General features: G+C 26.0%; 2 long non-coding RNA genes across 28 annotated transcripts in view; one reads left to right on the plus strand and one right to left on the minus strand.

The window, feature by feature from the left end:
- Nucleotides 1–420: 420 nt before the first annotated feature.
- Nucleotides 421–4417, minus strand: LOC147816107 (uncharacterized). Of its 2 annotated transcripts, none has more exons than XR_015431734.1 (3): nucleotides 4227–4417; nucleotides 1590–1676; nucleotides 421–556 (listed from the first exon to the last, which is right to left on the minus strand). It is a non-coding gene; the product is annotated as an uncharacterized LOC147816107 (long non-coding RNA). The 2 variants fall into 2 exon arrangements; XR_015431733.1 differs by having other exon boundaries at nucleotides 450–567.
- A 780-nt stretch (nucleotides 4418–5197) lies between these two features.
- Nucleotides 5198–19962, plus strand: part of LOC122272739 (uncharacterized) — a 65467-nt gene continuing 50702 nt past the window's right edge. For 6 of the 26 annotated variants that reach the window (XR_015431736.1, XR_015431735.1, XR_015431739.1 and 3 more), the window contains exons 1-4: nucleotides 5201–5444; nucleotides 7400–7502; nucleotides 9411–9509; nucleotides 16984–17114. This is a non-coding gene — a long non-coding RNA (uncharacterized LOC122272739). Of the gene's footprint in view, nucleotides 5445–7399; nucleotides 7503–9410; nucleotides 9510–16917; nucleotides 17115–19962 lie in introns of those variants that run through there. The other 20 variants (XR_015431744.1, XR_015431745.1, XR_015431747.1 and 17 more) reach the window with 14 other exon arrangements.

Genomic DNA, 19962 nt, shown 5'->3' on the forward strand with positions numbered 1-19962 from the left:
TTAATAAAGGCAATAAGACATAGTAAAAGTACATTGAAATTCTTCATATTTCTTGCAATTAATTGTTTTACTCACTACAACAAAAAATAATTTGGACTTTTAACCACAAAAAATTTGTAAAAAATAATGATGCGACAATAATGAAACAAAATTTGATGAGATACCATATTAATAATTATGTAAGATATTAAAATACATATAAATTATATATACATATATTTTTAATAGAATTTTCTTTATATAAAACTATAAATATTAATAATAGATAAGGTTAATATAAAATATAGTACAACGTAATATATTAACTCCGTAAACAAACCAAGATTAAATATATCTTTAAAACAAATTAAAATTTATACTTATTCAATATCATAACTTCCTTCTTAATGTTGATTTGACAGAAAACTGGACACGACGGATCAAAACTGGAATTTCAACAAGCACTGACCTGGAAATCGTAATAATTCTCAGGCCAGCATGGTTGAAAATTCAGTCGATGAAGGAGCCTTCTCTCTACATTTAAGGATGCATCACAATAACTGATGATCATAACAACCTGGAAGAAAACTAAAAGCATTACAACTGGATAAACAAAACATGAAGCACAAATTGTGATACAACAGAACTTGTTCTTTTCGATTATTGATTCATGAACCCTTAATATTATTCAAAATTTTAATATTAATTTAAAAATATCATTTTGATTGATTCATGAACCCTTAATATTATTCAAAATTTTAATATTAATTTAAAAATATCATTTATAGTAGTAATGTTATTCTTGCATCATCAAACAAATAATGAAGTATGTAAGCATAAAAACTTTAGCACATGTAATCCAAATGTCAAAAACTAGCAATATAATAAAATCTACATTTTAAATTACCAAGTCCATGATTAATTCCAAGAATTTTTCAAAACTTTACAAAACACAACACTCTGACAAAAACACAACAGCAAATTTAAAAAAGCATTATAATAACATTAATTGAAATGATTGGTATAGCCAAAACTGTTGTAATCTGCATCCTCAGTTGATTTTTAATTTAAAAAACAGAATAAATAAAGAGTTGAAGCAATAAAATAGCTGAAAAATACAAAAGCAATTAATTTCTTTTTTGCAAAATTATATTCTAAAAATACTTTTCTTGCTCATTGATAAGGAAAGAAATACTTGATTTTTCAGTTCTAATTTTAGAATAAAAAAAATAAAAAAATTGCCAATGACTGGCTTGCTTCAACTTGCTAAATCAAGGAAAGTTGATAACTTCTTATTGGTAACTTTAAGTTTAGGGTGTAACATACTATTAATTTAACCTTTTATTCAAAAGAGAAAAAAAGGGGCTTCTTTTCAACTTTGTATTGTTAAAGTATAACTTAAGAAATAAATAAATAATGGTTTCAAGAGAAATAAATAATGGTTTCTACATCTAAACTGCTAGTAATAAACTGTGCTACTGGATAACTATGCCCAAACTATGTAACTGTAGTTTATTTGAAAACATGATAAATATTTGTGTTATGAATTATGCTAATACTACTAAATCAGCAAGTAAAATTTAAATAGAATCAAATATTAAAAAACAAACCTCATATTTCTTTTAGACTGCCTCTTATACCACACAACTTGCAAACTTAATTCTGGTTTTTCCGATCAGACAGTAACAGACTGATGGCTGAAATAAGAAATTTTTAAAAAAATAACATAAACAACTAACTTTCTGATACAAGAACTATGTTAACCTTAAAGGGGAAAATACAAATCTTTAAAAAATAACCACAGCATCAAACCAATATTAACAAAAATATGGTTTAATAATAAAAGTTTATAAACTTTTCATTGCTTTTTTTTTCTGTTTTCTTCTTTAGCCCATATGTCATTTAGGGAGAAAAGAGAGACCTTACATTACTTTGAAAGTTTTATAAGTAAAAATCAACCATGTTGAATACTTATGCATGATAATTCATTTATTAAGAGGTAAGATTTAAATACTTTTAAAATCTTTCACCATTTTTAGAGATTGAATGCTAAAATAATAAATTTCTAAAATTGATAAAGCAAATAGAATAAATAATTTTTAAAATAATTAATATAAAAAAATATTAATAAATTTATTGTTTAATAATAATAGAGGAAGATAATAACCAGCAAAACATTGACTTTTTCTTAACCTACATTTGATTAAAGACAAATACTGATAAACATTAAAAGATATTTATTTTGACTTTTATTATTTTATTAAAATTTTAATTTGCAAACAGAATACTACAACAATATAGTTGAAGAAAAAAAACTAAAACACTTAAAATGCCACAATTAATATACAATTAGTTGAATAATCAAAATAAAAAACATTATACTAGTAGCAATAGTACTAACTACTGATACTAACTGAAATACTCGTATTGGCTCCTCTTAATCTGTCTGTCATTTAAGCTAAAAAAAGAATAAAATTAGATGAATCTCTGTGCAATAGACAAATTTTTATTACAGTAATCTCTCTACTTAGTTTTGTATAAAGTTACTTTGTATATACCAAATATATTTAAAGTGAAAGAGTATTTATAATTCAGGGGCAATGTTCTTAGCGATCTTCCCTCTGTCCCTCAGGGGCAGAACCACAACCGTTGTGAGAATTAGTACTTAAATTAACTCATAACATTCTATTGCCTCTAAACATTTTTCTCCATTGTGTAAAGTAGTACAAAGAAGAATATCAGGGAAAAAAACACTTTCTACTGAATATTTTTCCTTACAGCATCAAAGTGCTAAGTCTGATGCAGTTCTTTGACTACTCTCTCTTGTTTGAATGGGCTGAGTTGTGGTGATCAGGCTTAAATGTCAAGACAAGAGTACAATGTTTTCATGAATCTAGTTAACATATATATAAGTAAACATAAAGTCGTGTATACATACACTTTCTTTTTAGCAACTTAGTCATGCATTCTTCACAGACTGAATATTGCCCTGTCAGTTTTAATGAATGCCATCTTTGCTAATACATTCATCTGCGACAACATCAATATCTCAATAAGGTTAAACATTTAAGAAAACAGTTAAATATGTCACCATGGAATCCCTTAGTAAAAAGAGTAAAGGGGACAGAAGTACAGAAGAAATAAGCAAGGTTTGGTTTACATAGTAGTTTTTGACTTAAACATTAACTGTAAAAAATCTTGGAATTTTGAGAAAATAAAAATTATAGATAGAAAAAAATATAAATAGTTTGTAGTAAATGAAAAATTTAATTTCAAATTAAAATCTAAATAAGTTAATTTAAATTGTTATTAATTTGTTAATATGAGTTATATTCTAAAGAAATATAATAATTTTATATGCATTTGAAATAAAAATTAAATTATGTGTACAAATTGTTTTGCACATAAATGTGATACATATAGAATAAAATTTCTTGATTATAGTATGCATGCTCATAATTTATGTAATAGTTTAGACAATCTAAAAGAATAATAAGAGCAGTAATTGTGAACGAAAATGATAAATATTATCTAAAATTCAAAATAAGAATTTTTCTGTTTCTTTACAGATTCATATTTAGAATTTCTTTTTAACATAAGTTTATAATAAAATTGAAACAAAACTATTTTGAATATGATTTAAGAACTCTCCCCTGTTATGAAGAAAATTCAATACAAAAGCTTCCTATCAAAATAAAATTTAATTAATATATTTTCTAGAAAAAAAATCTCTTTGTATTATGTCTCTGAAATAAACGTAAATCAACTCATCATTTAAATTTAAGAAATTTCATTACTAAACTGCGTTGCTAATTTTAGACAATCTAACTAAAGACTTCTGGAAACATGGAAAAACTTTGACAAATGAAATTTTTTTCTTTTGGTTTATGAATTTCAAAAATACATAAATTTTACACATAAAGGAAAACAAACTATGTAATTTAAATTCTAAATCTTTGCATTTTCAGGAAATTTAGTATGATCTCTTAATATTAACAAAATCTCATGATTTTTTAAAATATAATGCTTTTAAAACATACACTTATATTATAAATCTTTAATTAATAAGAATTACCTGTAAATAAAATTTTCATGATGACAAAATATAAAATCCAGCTCAATCAAATCTAGAAAATGGCTTTGAAAACCAAGGCATTTTGAATTAATTGAGCAAATGGTGCAGCTCTTAGCATTCGAAAGAACATTGGAGATAATATAGTAAATTTACAATTAAAAATATGACTTACCTAGCGAATTCGTTTCATTGCTTAATCATTCCGAGTACGTCCAGCTCAAACATTTTCGCCATTTTCAATCACGTTCAAAAAGCGGGCATCCAAGCAGTTGGCGATAGATTTCGTTTGGCAATCACCCATTTCAGCTGATCGCCAAAGTTTAGGGTTATAAGAGGGCGGTCAGCCAAGACAGTGCGTTAAATTTTAGTTAGAACACCCCTTTCGACATTTCTTTAGACCAAGTGTAAGTGTTTGGAAACTTAGAGTTAAAAGAAAAGTTTTAAATACGTTTGTAAAAGTAAGTTAAATAAGAGAAAGTTAAAAAAAAAAAAAGAATAGTTTTAATACCACTCTTTTTGAGTGAAAATTGTGAACAGGATCTTGTTCATAATTTTTAGATTTTAAGTTTCAATAGTTTTCTGCATTTTTTGTAATAATTATATTTGTGAATTTTTTTGTATTAATGTTCTAAACAAGTCATGGAGTGACTCTTCAAAGGTATTTCCCTCTTCAAAGAAAAGATAAATTACAATTTAATTACAAAAAGGGATATTTCTAGGTAATATATTTTTATTATTAAAAAATAAAACGTAATAATTTATGTCATTTTCTTTAATCTTTAGGTCAGCGAAATCCCCCTACTATACTCCAAACCACCTTATTTCGATAGGGCTGTCAAAAAGCACGCGAACCTATGATCCCAGCCAGTGTCATGGAAACATCTAACCCCCTCTCCAAAAGGTCCAAACTGTGATGGCAAGTCTGAAAAACTTTTAAATACATATTTTCGCTGCCTCTTTTAGTACTTCTCTATACCCAAGTGTTTTGTTTTAGCCTTTCCCGCTAAAAGATTTCCTTTACCAGGTTACGCTTCAAATCTCTGTCTCCCATTCGTGAATTTTTCTTAATCAGTGAGAATGTCCCTTGAGGGTAAACAACGGGTGAGCCAGTTGCTTTAGGTTAGGCTGACCATATAATTTAAAATTAAAGAACTCATGTAACAGAAATAGAAGTTCAGAAACGTCTTAATCAAAACAAATAGTATATAAATTTGGCAAAATATTAAATTTTTTGTTTTTTCAATAAGTTTTGAGAAATGAGATTAAAATGTTCTCTTTTTAAAAGTCTATGAAGAATGGACCTCATTTAAGAACTCCTTAGACTGCACCAAAACTATTGCTGATCAGTTATGAGATTTATCTATTTATATCATGATAACATCATATGCAGGTTTGAGTTTTTGTATTTTGAAATAAAAAAAGTTAATTTTAGAAGTAAATCATCTTTATAGATAAAACAACAAAAACAATCAAATTACTAAAATCAACTCTTAAATATAAATCATTTCTAACATTTATGTATAGTTTTTATGTTTTGTAAATGTATTTGATTATAACGAATCTTTCTCCAGGTCAAAGGAAAGGAAAAAGACCCTTAATACTTGTTATATTTTCTTTTTAATATAGGATGCAAGGGAAGACAATATTTGTTCAATATATGTCAACAAATAGTTCGCAGCCAGTAGTACACAAATATTTATTTCACAATTTTTAATAAATTTATTTATAATTTTTAAAATAAATGTTTATTTTACTTTATCTATTTACCTATATTTTTCTTATTTCAAATTTTTTTTTGTGTGTGTTTAAATTAGTATATTTTTATAAAAAATACTCAGAACTTTGAAAATTTTTTTAAAAGTTTTTATTTTAAATATTTTTCATAAAACTTTTTTTCAACTTTTTAGTACTTATTAGTAATTTCTTAGTGTGATCTATAATGTCATTTCATTTTTAATATATAACTGTGTTTGTTTCAGTTTTTTTCCCTTTTAATATTATGAAATGAGAAAAAGGTATTGTAGCTTTTTTTTATTTTACATATTTGACCCAATTTTTCGCAACTTTAATTTGTCTCATATGAAAGGGAAAACTGTTCTTTTCTAATAAATTAGATGTAGAATTTTTCTTTAATTTATTTTTCTATTTCGATCCTTATGAAACATACACTTAATTGTAAAACTTATACTTAACATTTTAATTTTATTTATTTACTTTTAGTTTTTCTTTTCTTGATATTTATAATGCATATCATTATTATTAAAAAGATTTTATTTTTCATATATTATGCACACACAAAGCCACCAGAACATCATAGTGGCCCCACTCTCTTTCTTTTTGTTATCCAGCACAAAACTTGTTGAGAATAACCAAGAAAACCTTTCAGGGGCCTCAAACTAAATAGCACATTTAAATTCAGTGCCACATAATGTAATAAAACTTTGTTTGATATTAAGATTTTACACTCTACACACAGTGTGCGATTATTATTATGCCTTATTAGTGTGTGAAAAATTAATCATTAGATCTGAAGTTATTCAGTTTTTTTATTTATTTTTTGTAAATGTTTTTCTTATTTGCAGTTACCTAAAAAACTGCATTATATTTTCTGAGACTACTAGCTTTTGGGAATTAGGTATTAAGTCTTTTTTCTTTTCTAAGTGCATTAATGTGTGGATCCATGCACACATTTTATACAACTCCCAACACTGTTTCTTCTAGATTAGCAATTTTGTAGTATGAGTGATGAATAAAAATGTCATGATGAATAAATGCGAAAAAATTCACAATTATTTTTAAAAATTATAGTTTGTATTTTAAAAAGTAAAATAAAAATCACCTAAAATTTCCTAGAATTAAAAAAATTATTGTAAGACATCCCACAAAGTCAAATTGTTTTTTTACTTTAAAGTTCATTAATATTTTTAATCATTAAATTGTTTCATTAATAACTGTTTTAATAATATGCCAATTTTTTCTAAGTTAAAACTTGCCAGCCATTTTTCAATAATAAAAAAAATTAATTTTAAAGTGTGTTCATCAATAATTTCTACAGGAAGTTGTAACTAACTTCCTAGAAAAATTTTTATGAGTATCTTTACGAAATCTTATGTTCCAATTTTGTTTTATAGTATTTGTGGCAATGATACTTTTTTATGCTAATATGCTTGATTTGATACTATATCAATATTCTCAAACCAATTAATGTTGCACCTTAGTAAGTGAAAATCTGTTCACCAGTTCACACAATTATTCACAGTCTTCTTTTTGTGCATTCTCCATAGTCTATGCTAATATATTCTTTTACTGAATTGTTATTAAATTGTTAGTATGAATTTTTTACAGACTTATTCTGAAGCTTTGTGTGATTTTTGGAAAAATTTGTTTAAGCTAAATGAAAGAAGAAAAGAAAACAACATAATTGTTCATTCTAATCCAGTTAACAAAGGTATTAATTCCCTTATTATTTTAAATATTAAAAGGGAGAGTAGGGGGAAACTGGGTACCTTGATTGTGTCAAAATTAATTCTGTTTTTCAGTGGGCAAACTCTGAATTACATGTCACTTGTCAAAAAGATGCACCTATCATATTGTTGGTGATTAATTCAATGCATCTGTGTAGATAAACTTGTTTTTCTGTATCAACTTTAATGTTCTTTTGTTTTTAAATCTAGCGTTATTACAATTATTTTTAGTACAGCTTAATGAACGTAATTATTAACGATTCATAACAAACAATAAGGTTCATTAGTATCACTCTTCAGTATACTCTTGGCGGGGTTAGACAGGGTAACACCCAATCTTTCCCTACGACAAGCTACAAAACATTGAAGGAAGAAAATAACTGCATTCAAGATTGAACAAAAGTTTCATGGAACAAAGTTTATTGCTTCTATTTTCATATTTTGTGTAGTTTTTGAAGACAGCAGAATTGTAGTTTATGCTTTGATATAAAAAATTCTCTGCAATTTTCTTTTAAAAAAATGCTATAGTTTTCGTAATGAATTTTGGTCAGACCCCTAGATGTTTTGTCCCCCTCCCTTGAGTACAGTCTTGACTACATCACATGTAAATTGCCTGCGTAATTTCCGTAAATTTCCTTATAAAATGGAAATGTCTGCTACTTTTTCATTGAAATTCTAGTATTTCTAAATTTCCCATAGAGTTAGCATTTATTCCTGGTCTTATTAATGGGGTGATTTGACTTTTTCTAGAAAAAAATCATTTATAACATAAGTTATATATGTGTGACTTTTCGTGACTGTTGTCTTGTACAAAACTAAACAAGAGATATCTGACAGTTTCTATGTTGAGCAGATCAACTCCAACACCCTTTAAATCTTAGCTAAGCGATCTTTCCCCACTTTTCCTTATATCTGAGAATGAAACACTATGATATTGAACTAAATTTATGTATTATCTTTTTAATTATCCTTTTTTTTTAATAAAGTTTTATAATTTAATAATATCTCACTGCCATGTATATTTTTTCCATAAAATTTTAATTCTCTATTTTGGTTGTGTTTTGTGGATAAATTTACAAATTAGGTCATTGAAATGTAACATCACAAAATTACTTATGTATGATCTTTTGTGATGACTACTTGTTGTCATTCTGTAATCTGGTCACTATAAAACAAAGATGGCAAACCTACAGCATTCGTGGCACTAGGTGTTCAGATGTAATGGTGGTACACAACAAGTATACTATAAATTACTTTATTTGCTTACATTTACTGCAAAGCGTTTTTAAAAAATCTTTAAGACTGACAACAGCAAAGGTAGATTCAGAAACGAGCATTATTGTGTGCATAAGTTAATATGCATTTATTTTATGATCTTTTGTCTATTTTAACTGGAATTCTTAAAATTTATATCTGAATGTGCTTTAAAAAATCACAAGTTCTCTGAGTAGTTACATGACATAGAATCTCAATAGGACAAACTTTTTACGTTGTATACAGTTTCTTCTCAAATTTGATTTTTCATACCAAAAAAAGAATTTACTTAATTTATGGGTTCAATTAAACTGTGTGATTTCATGTTTTTTTTTTACATTTGCAGCACTATCAACTGATTTAAATTAGAAATTGAGAAGAAAAGTTTAAACTGGAAATATGTTGTTTGAGATCCCTGAAGTGCAAACTTGATAATTCCTGAAAAGAATAACGAGTTTCGCTGATTTATCTTCTAAAGGCAGAAAAATATTTTTAAGAGCTGTTTGGATATTATAAAATTCTGATGAAATATTATCAAAGCTATTTTCTCTATTTTGTAAATTTTAGAAAACATAAAAGTTTTGTTTTAAGATCTCCCTTTGCTAAAATGAATGATCATAAAATGTCACTTTTTTTAGTGGTTTGATATTTTGGAAAGGAAACTGACAGAATGGTCTTGGTAAAGCATTAGAAAAACTTGAGAATGCAGATTAGAAGAATTGAACACTAAAAATAGGGTAATTTAATCCTTAGAAAATTGAATATTTTCATACTTGTTTTTAATGTGATATTATATATTTATTTATAATGTAATATAAATGCATTTTGAAATGTAATAAGTGCATTAAGTTCTTAAATTGAATTGAACAAAATTTTTTTAGAAACTGAAAGAAAATAAAGGAAGATTAAAATAATATTTTCAGCTGTATTGATGCATTTAATTTTTTCATGCTATAAAAAATTCAAAACTTTAAACATTAACTATTTTTTTCGCTTATAACTGTCTTCTTCAGTGCAATTTAAAAATCTTAATATTAAATTGAAATATTTTCAAAAAAATTTATTCAACTTATATCTGATACAATTTAACCCTTAAACAGAAAATTCAGTAATAAAACATAATTTGATAATTTAAAATCACAGTAAGGGTTTAAATATGAGTTTTAAAACGAAATACAATTTGTGGTATACTGAACACTTAAAAATAACAATCCAGAACCATAGTTTTCATTGGTAAAAAAAGATTCATTATCCATGTTTATAGCTTAATTATGAAATATGTTTTTCATGGATCACTTTTGAAATCACCTTAACTCTATTGTTGAGATTTAAAAGCGTTTAAGTTTTAACAAAAATTTTTAACCATTCATTTTATGAATTTATAATTTTGTTATGAAAATTTCTTATTTGAAATTTTGATTAAAGGATTTAAAATAAGGAAGTTCTATAATTGCAGAAACTCTTTATTATTATTTAATAACAAATGTATAGTATATTGCACATTTACAACATCATGAGTATGCTGAACATATTCTGTGGAATTCAATTTGCATGAAAACTATGGAAGCAGCTCTTATTCTTTGTGAGGTAAAACCCACATTTAAAATTCCTAATTGAGACCCGAAGACCATATATTGGACACTAGATGAACATTTTCAAATTCAAGAGGATTGATTCAAACATGATACACAATGAACGAAACAATTGTTTCATTTATATTCAAATGCATATCATTAGTATTGAAATCAGTGTTATAAATTTACAACTGCATAAAATGAAGGGTTGAAAACTTTAAAATGCTTTCAAATATAATTGAAATAAGCTATGTTAGGCCAGAAACTGTAATTGCCTTATAACTAATAGATAATAAGTTGAGTATCTACTGATAGGGACAGCTTTTTGTTCTCTCTTACATCAAATATGCTGCAATTTATTGTTAACTAAGTGATGATCAGTCAAGATCAGGACATACTTCCTTTATATTCTATTGAAAGAATTTCTTAAAATTTTTGAATTATCATTGATAAAAGTAATGTTAATCTAGAGGGTCTGATTCAGTAGCCATTTCAGCATTCTTGCTCTTAATTCAGACGATAAAAAAATTAGTTAAAGATATTATGAAATTGTAGGTTTGATGAAAAAATCCTTCCATCTCAATTGTCGAAGGGATTGATTGACTTTGACAAGAAAAACTGTTAGAAATTAGATATAATAAATATAAATTCAGTGATGATGAGTATAAAAACATTTGGTAAAAACAAAAAACCCTTTCTTATGTCCAAGTGTGTAGTATATCGATATTTCCATGAAACTATTTATTTTTAGAGAATAATTAAAAGTCAACCACTAAAGGGTTTTCTTAAGGGTACTTGACTTTACATGTTTCAAAAGGATAAACAGAAATTATTGTATTTCTCTTGAAGGTGACGTTGATGAGAACAAGTAAATGAGACATAAATACAATAAGCAGAATTTTATTTAACATCTGCAACTACTTGGAATCTCCCTCTATATTAACCACAAGTAAAGAAAGTATAGTTGTGAAAGAAGTTTTTTTTATAAAAAGAAATCCAAAAATCCTATCTAAAACTATATGAAAAATATCCATTTAGATTTTTTTATATACAGTACCCTTCCAAATTATTAGGGACACTTAAAATTTCTAAAAAATTGTCATTTCTCAAAGTGTCATAACTTTTTCAAAAATGAATCAATTTTCATAAAAATTTCAGGATATCATGTTCAGGTCTTCTACTTTCACCTAAAAATTACTAATTTAATTTATCTCAATTTTTTGCAAAATTTTACATTTTTGAACAAAGCAATTTTTTTTTTAAAAAAAAATGTCAAGCCTGACAAGTTGCTTCTTTGTAACAAAATTTTTTGCATGAAAATTATTATTTGAACATTAAAGTACAAGTCATTAACTTTAAAACGCGCTAAAGTAAATGACTTTATGATTTTATTTGACCGAGATATGAGATTTTGAAAATTTTTTGTCATTTATAGTGAAAACGAAATTATTGTGAATTCGAAAATTTATTTAGTATTTATTCTTCAGCTTAAAGAGATCAACATATTGACTATTTTCTGTTGAAAATTTGTTAGTTATCAATTATTTATTTGTTACGTAATGTTCGCATAAGTTTATATTTATCACAGTTGAGAAAAGTGTAAATTTTGTATAAAAATAGGTGGCAAAATAAAGTTAAATTTCTTAAAAATTTCTTGAGTCGTTCTTTAAAATTTTTATTGCAAATTTATAAATAATGTTCTTATTTGTAATAATGTTTTAAATAAAAAACTTAATTAATCCGAATAAGAAAGTTGCAAAAAATACTAAATAATTTTCGAATTGGCAATAATTTCGTTTTTACTATAAATGACAAAAAATTTTCAAAATCTCACATCTCGGTCAAAAAAAATCGTAAAGTCATTTACTTTAGCCCGTTTTAAAGTTAATGACTTGTACTTTAATGTGTAAATAATAATTTTTATGCAAAAAATTTTGTTACAAAGTAGCTACTTGTCAGATTTGACATTTTTTTTTTTAAAAGTTGCTTTGTTCAAATGTGAAATTTTTTCCAAAAAATTAAGATAAATTAAATTAGTAATTTTTAGGTGAAAGTAGAAGACCTGATCATGATATCCTGAAATTTTTATGAAAATTGATTCATTTTTGAAAAAGTTATGACACTTTGAAAAATGACAATTTTTTAGAAATTTTAAGTGTCCCTAATAATTTGGAAGGGTACTGTACATATAATTTTTTTATGTAGTAGATAAGCACATTTTGTCAATCTTCTTTGTTTATGGTGCCTTGGGCTTCTTTAAGCCATGCATTTGGCAATCTCTGATAATAAATCCAAAACTTTTTCAATAAATTGTTTAAAAATTATTCTTACATTAAAAATATTTTCTTGCATACAAATTACTTATCTTTTGAAATTGTAATCTTGTTCCCAAACTGTTGAGCTGTAATGTATCTTAATTTTAAGTGAACTGATTGTTCATATTTTAGTGTTTTATCTACAAAGTGCTTGCAAAATTCAATTTTTAAACTCTATTAATTTACTATTTGTATATGAGCCCTGCTAATGTGTCTGGAATATATTTATGCTTTGAAATTAAATCGAGTGCATACCTGATAGCTCTTACTTTCATAAAATTAATATAGTCATATTTGCTTTTTGTAGTAATGATCTTGATGACTTTTTTCTTTTCATCACAATCTTGTTATTTCAAAGGTTCAATATATCACAGATTTTAGATCATAACTGTTATTATAGTTTATTTCAACTGTATGATGCAATTCATTTTTATGATACATCATACATTCATAACTGCAGTTGTATAAATGTATAAGAAGGGTGCAAAAAAGTAATGCAAAATAAATTTGTAGCAACTTTTTGCAACAAACTTTTTTTAGCTTACTTTTTTCAAGCCTTTTGTGTAGTGCTAATAAAGCTCTTCTGTTATGTGTACAAATGAACTGTTCTTTGAATGATATTTCAGTCCTCACATACTTGGTGGATCAACTATGTGATTGTTTTCCTTTCTATTTTTTACATATAATGGACCAATTACTATGTATTCTCCAAAATGCTATCTTACCTCTTAGTATAAACTAATTTTTGTCTCTCCAGTAATTTTTTTACTGATACTGAAGGATTTTAAAATGAAAAAATAATAATACGGTTTTTTTATTCCTTCTAATTAAAAGAAATCTTAATTTAGAAAAATATGTAAAATACTTCTAGTACACTTTTCCACAATAAAAAACATAAATGAGCCATGCAAGCACATTAATTCCTGTTGCCATTCTTTCCTTTGGCTTTGAAAGAATTAACAGGTTACTTCAAACTATTTAGTCAATTGCAGTCTGTGTGTTGTATCCTTTTACTAAGTTACAAACTCACAAATAGATTTTCTATCTACAGAAGAAAAACTCAAAAGTATATTTTAAGTGTTTTATTTTGCTAATTTTGTGTTCTGATTATTTTTATTTCGTGAATTTTTAATTATTTTAAAATTTGTTTGCTGGTTTTAGAAAAAAAAAAACATTTCACACTATTGAAATGGTGTAATTATTAGTTGTTGTGTATTATTGAATCGAGATTATATATTATTCATTTCTAAGAATATGTAAAAATAAACATTCATTATGTAACAAATGAAAGTGCTGTCGGAAACTTAAAGACTCATATCAATAAGAATACCTATGCCTTATCAATTCAAAGAAATAAGAAATATTAGTTATTTGTACTTTTTCCTAACTTTGTCATTTGAGTAGTTGAATGATTGTTCTGGTAACTGAATTTTCTTTTTAAATAATTTTAAATACAAAAGGAAAATTTAAGACTCCTGCTTTTTATATATATTTTGTTCTAGTGTATATCATTGAGCAATATTTTAAAAAGGTATTAAATTTGTCAAAATGTATATTCCAACATTGTATTAATTTTTCTAGGCAAAATTCCTTTAAATGTTTTATTTTTTTAAATTCAATCAAATTAGATTATAGATGTGTGCAAATAATTTTTTTACAACTCATTCAAGTTCTTTGCTAGATTTAATTGTTATTCAACAATACTATTCACTAAGCTGGCAATATTTAATTACATATTTTTTAATTAAAATTACTGTTGTTTAAATATATTGTACATAGATTGTACAATGTTGTTTTTAGTTAATTTTTTTAAAGAAATTCTATAATATTGTATTTGAAAGAAAAATCGTGTAATTCTTTGCTTAGGTGATGATAGTTCAATATTATGATTTTTACATTACATTTATCTTTTTGCATCTAGTTTAAAAACTTGCTTAAACAACTTCAACCAGCCATTACTGGCAGTACAGTTTATTTTATTTACGCTTTGAAATTTACAATGTGAGTTAAATATTATAAAATAGTAACCTGAAGAAATACAATAATTTATATACATATTGAAATCAAAAGTTTTTATTTTAATTAATGTTACGAAATTTATCCTTAAAATATAAACTAAATAATGTGCCTTCACACCATAGTTACCTCTCAAACTAATTCCGAAACAATGATTTACATGATATATAAAACTATAGTATGCTGGTATGATGAGCTAGCTAGGTGAGGCATTGTTTCAGACCTTGCCAGAAGTTCGAGAATGGCTTACTTAAAAGTATTTTTAGAAAAGTGGGACAAGAAGATAAAAATGCCTTAAATTTGAGCTTTTTTTTCTTGAATTCTTAAAACTAGGGATTGTAAATAACCACTGTTCTCCCAAAACAATACCATTACTATCTAAGTTTTGTTCTTTTGGACTTAAGTGGAGAAGTCTATGATACCCTTATGAAAGATCAAGGCTGGCTGTCGAAAATGTATTTAATGAAATGTTAGCCAATATTTTAAAATCTATGTATTGATTTTTGAGATGTCAGGCATAGAAAATTAAAAATCTCTACGTCAATAGAGCTGAAAGTGAGGTATATACACTGGTGGACAAAATTAAGACAACATCAGAATTGGCCACAGCTTCAATGGGCTAATGTTCTCTTCACCGATGAGTCCAGATTCAGTCTACAACCTGATTCTGGATGGTTATTGATATGGAGGGAACCTGGAACCTGATACCATCCCAGCAACATTATCGAAAGGGACCATTATGCTGGTGGAGGACTCATGGTTTGGGCAGGGATCATGCAAGATACCTGCACACCGCTCCATGTGTTTGACAAAGGTTCCGTGAATGCCCAGAGGTACAGGCAGGAGGTCCTAGAGCCCTATGTGCGTCTTTTCAGGGGTGCTGTTGGCCCTGAGTTCATTTTTATGGACGACAATGCGCGATCACATAGGGCTCTCATGGTTGACGAGTGTCTGGAAAGCGAGGATATTCAACGAATGGGTTGACCAGCCAAATACCCTGACCAGATTTACAGTTACAAATCATTCATCACTCAAAAATTATTCCAATAATTTACTTTATTGAAAGTAAACAAAAAATGTAAACTACTTTTCTTGTAGCAGTTATTTTAAAAATTTAAACAATGGTGCATCAAACTTTGAGTTTTTGTTTGATATCTCAACTTTATTAAATGAATGAAGAAAAATTGAATAAAACTGGGTGACAAATTTTATTTATGTGTAACCATAATTTAAGTTAAATATTTTAAATTTTAATTTAAGGAACTTTTGTCATTTGTTTTTCAAAAGCAGATTGCTAGCTTATTTTTATTTGCTCACTCCCAATGAAATATTATCCATGTTGCTCGATGAAAATGAGAGGGAATGTTGTTTATAGGTCTTAGAATTTTGTTAAAAAACTATCTGTTAACTTTTGAAAAGAAGCATAATATTTTTACAGAAATAAAGATTTTGAAGTTATATAAATTTTGTACAGAAAAAATAAAATTCTGAAAACAAATAAATTATCCACTTTTTTCAATGATTTTTATTACTGTAAAATATGTTTTATAAAATAATTTTTTGATAATCAAATTTACAACATCGAATTACTGTGTTTTATAGAATCAACCTCTCTTTTTTAGTAATTTATAAAATAGCAACCTCCTGTGTTTTTCACATTTTGTAATAATTATGAAGCAACAATACTGTGAATTCTGTTTTTTATTTAATTACTTAAATCAGGTTGGAAGATAAGACAAAATAATGATAAGTGGATAGTTGAAACCCTTTGAATGTAGTAATCATTGATAAAGGAAGGACAGTAGAAGAAAGTGAATTTTTATTTCTGTCTAAAAATAACCTTTAAAAGAACATTTTCTTTTCTTTTTTATTGTGGGCACCCATTTTTTCTTATTTAGATAAAAAATACAAAAATTATTAAAGAGCATTATGCCTGAAAACTGAGATAAAAGCACATATATTGATAGTTATGATGTGATAAATATGTGTTCAGTTATATATTTAGATTATTTTATGGGTGAATAAACCCTTGATGCTTATTACAGCTTAGAAAATTTTAAATTTTGACTTACTGACCTCTTGGTAGACACTCTAACTAAATGTATCATTAAGAATTAATCTTCTCTATTCTGGGATTAAAGAAAAATTATATGATTATAGTCATTACATGTTTATAATCACTGTTAACTTTCCACTGCAATAAAGTTTCTCATTCAAACTTTTTATTCTTTCACGGGAATGGACAGCAGGTGAATGTATACCAGAATTTTTTTCTGATCCTCTGATTTTTAATTCTATTCACTCAGACTTAAATGATCTTGGCATTCCATGGTGTGATAGTCCAGAAGATTTTGTGGCAAAGCATAGAAATGCTTTAGAAAGTTCTCATGTATCTGAGTCGCTTCATCACTGGATGGATTTAACTTTTGGTTGTATAGTATGTATTCTTAATATTTCTCTTTTAAACTAATGGATTTATGTTTTTGGTGTGTTGAAAATTGTATTAATTTTCTGTACTGTGATTTTTAAGTAGCTTTTAAACTTACCATTATTTACATACATCAGTTTTTCAGCTAAAAATTTAAATAAATAATGTGAGAGTACTAATTTTAACCACAAATCATTTTTTTTTTTTTTAAATTGTTTGTTACACATTTTTTCAAAAAAATAAATAAATAAATAAAATAGGAAAAAAAAAGATTAAACTTAATAAAAGTAGATGTAAAATTTTTACTGATATTATAGCCTTTTTGTAACCAATGAAAGAAAATTAAAAAAATTTTATTAATTTTTTCTATTAAATTTTTAAAAACATTCTGGGAAAATTTTTTCAACCATGACTTCAAAAAATTTTTCTATTGTTGGGTTATTAATTTTTAAAGGGTAACCTAAATATCCTTACATATTGTTGCAGAAAATCTGGTTTTGTAAGCTCTAATAACTCAAACAGTGAAAATGATGCAATCTTAGTTAAGACTTGGAACTGAATTGTCTAAGTTTTTCATGTGATCAACATTTAGTTAACATATTATGTTACTTATTACTTTTTACATTTGATAAACATATTACGTTATTTTTTTAAAAAAAAAAATCTATTTTTTTAGTATTTAAATATCATTTTTAAGTTTATTTTTACTGTGAATTTTAACGTTTTATTTTAAACTGCATACATCATAATCCTATGAGACAGGAGACTTAAGCTTTTTTGAAAATGTTTATTTTTTAAGGTCATTTTTCATTGGTGAGGTAGAAAAGAAGTTTTACATAATGTTGCTTAAATGTATCATACTTGTTATTTCTTATTAATTTGCTCTATGATGCAAATAATGAAGGGTGTTGCCCTTAAAAATAATAGTATTGAAATTTTATTTCTAAAAGTATTGAGACCTTAATTCCTGAAAGTTGTATATTTGTAAGGAAATGAAAGAAGGGGACAAATATTTCCTTTTGAGGTAAACAATGAAATTAAAAGGAATAATGTATACATCTACTAAATATTTCATGACAATATTATTCTAGAAAACATAGAAGAGAAAAACTAAATTCTTTAAAATAGATTGAGTTTGTGCAGTAATATTGTAAAATTATATAGTACCTAATATAGTAATATTATAAAAATGGCCAAGCTGTTGTTATTCTTAATATGCAGAAATCGTGAAAAAAGGGAGGGAGTGTAGTAAGCTAAGGAAGTAATCAACATGTATAACTTCATTCTTGAAAATTGCATGTATTTTTTTATTTGTGAACCTATCTTTATTTTTTTTTAGTTTTAAAATAAATTTTTCTTATCATTATTTAAGTAATTTTTTCCATTCCAATGACAGTGCAAACACATTAACTGAAAAATAAATATGTCAAAATTAGTTTCCTTTTATTTTTAGTATTAAAGCGTTCAAAACAAATCTTTGTGAGAAAAAAAAATTCAAATAATTTTTGGTTAAAGCAAAATATGGATTGAGCTAATTTTCGTTTAAATTTAGGTCTATATAGTTTTAAAGTAAAATCTAATAGTGAGCTATAAATGGATGAATTAATTTATCACTCAATCTGACTGCCTTGAATTCTGAGTTTTATAAAAAGTCAATTAGCACTGCTTTATGCATATTTAGAAGTCCAGCATAGACGCAATGTTTCAGATAATTGGTTTTTAACTATAGCAGTAAATATTAAAAACAAAGTAATCTTATTTTGGTTTTATTAACATTTTAAAATAGGTAGGTAATTTCTTTGTTGGAGCAATGAACTTAATATGGTTAAAAAATCAAATATGCTTTAAATATTTTTGTTTTGTTCCATAGGTAATCTAATTTTTTTTTTTTTTCAAGAGATTTTTCAGATCTCATAACGAGTTATCTTAAAAATATGAACTCTCCCAAATAATGTCAAACACCTCAATGAAAATGAAAAATAATCTTTTTGAGTGCTAAAAATAGATAATAAAATTACGATTAAGAATAAGAATAATCAGGTAATTTTCCTTACAAATATTATTATTTTTCTGTTCTTACAGTTTCAAACTAATATTGTTTTAGTAATGTTGTAATACTAAAAAATTATAGTTAGGCAAAGAAAAAAAAAACATAAGATAAAATTTTAAGTTCAGAAGGCGAAAGTTGATTCACATTATTTAATAAATTGATTTAAAGATTTTAAGTTATGAAAAAGCAATTTAAACTTTAGGTGAGATTTTTGGGTGTGATTTTAAAATTCATTTAAGTTATAGAACTGCCAAAGTCTGAAATTGCTGGGGCTTTATTTAAAAAGTATAATTTTTTTATTAAAAAAAGTACTTAACAGGACATTTTCTTGATTGTAGCAGAAAAGAGAATATACTCTTTTCGTTAAAATAATAACATTTTAAGGATTGGCATCTGAAAGCTATAAATATGACCGTGTTATTTATTTATTTATTTTTTTGTATCTTACTAATTATTTAGGAAAACTAAGTGTGAAATAAAATTTGCCTAACAAAATGCTTATTTTTCATACCTGGCATGTATCATGATATTTTATAACTAAGATTAAACATAAGAAGAAAATGATTTCCAGATGTGAAAAAATATATAATTTGGAATTAAGTCTAGTCAGAGCTTATTCTAGGCAGGGTTAAGAGGGCGCAGCACCCTGTTGCCCTTTTAGTCAAAAGGATCCACCCTGTTGCCCCCTGAAGTAAGTTAATGGCTTGATGTAAAAGACTCTATACCCTTTTTGCCTTTCTTTCCTCAACCTTTCTTCATTTTTTCCCCAAACTCTACAATGGATTTCTTAAGCTTTTGTTATTTTCA

This window comes from Parasteatoda tepidariorum, chromosome 2 (genome assembly GCF_982258835.1).
Source record: "Parasteatoda tepidariorum strain Cologne lab strain chromosome 2, Ptep-v5.0, whole genome shotgun sequence".
In the NCBI taxonomy this organism is placed as follows: domain Eukaryota; kingdom Metazoa; phylum Arthropoda; class Arachnida; order Araneae; family Theridiidae; genus Parasteatoda; species Parasteatoda tepidariorum.